The sequence below is a fragment of the Alligator sinensis genome, unplaced genomic scaffold, assembly GCF_000455745.1.
Source record: "Alligator sinensis unplaced genomic scaffold, ASM45574v1 scaffold1059_1, whole genome shotgun sequence".
In the NCBI taxonomy this organism is placed as follows: domain Eukaryota; kingdom Metazoa; phylum Chordata; order Crocodylia; family Alligatoridae; genus Alligator; species Alligator sinensis.
In genome coordinates this window covers 23,592-23,893 of record NW_005842103.1, presented here as the reverse complement: position 1 = coordinate 23,893, position 302 = coordinate 23,592, and the positions used below count along the sequence as shown (strand labels likewise).

The window sequence follows — 302 nt, the reverse complement described above, 5'->3', positions numbered from 1 at the left end:
GGGAAAGAGCCCTACTCAGTACTATATTAATTGTTCTCAGTTGGCTGTCTAAAATGCTTCGGTTATCTCTGAATGAATGAGCTTTATTGACAGATCATTAAAACAATCATGATGTACTACAGCATAAAAGCTTGGGTAGGGCAAGGATCAACTGAAAATCATCTTAAATCAGTAGCAACACAGCTGTCATCAGGCAGGTGTACCCAGGGCATCTTTCCACGTGCTCCACGGGGGAGCGCTTTAATCAGAGTGGCGCTCGGGGGGCACTCTCATTAAAGCACCCACAGTGTCTCGCGTGTTCA

At 45.7% G+C, this 302-nt stretch overlaps 1 protein-coding gene across 4 annotated transcripts in view; it reads left to right on the top strand.

Moving 5' to 3' along the window:
• Nucleotides 1-302, top strand: part of GCNA (germ cell nuclear acidic peptidase) — a 24,833-nt gene that overhangs the window by 18,611 nt on the left and 5,920 nt on the right. The gene's annotated exons all lie outside the window — the stretch shown is intronic.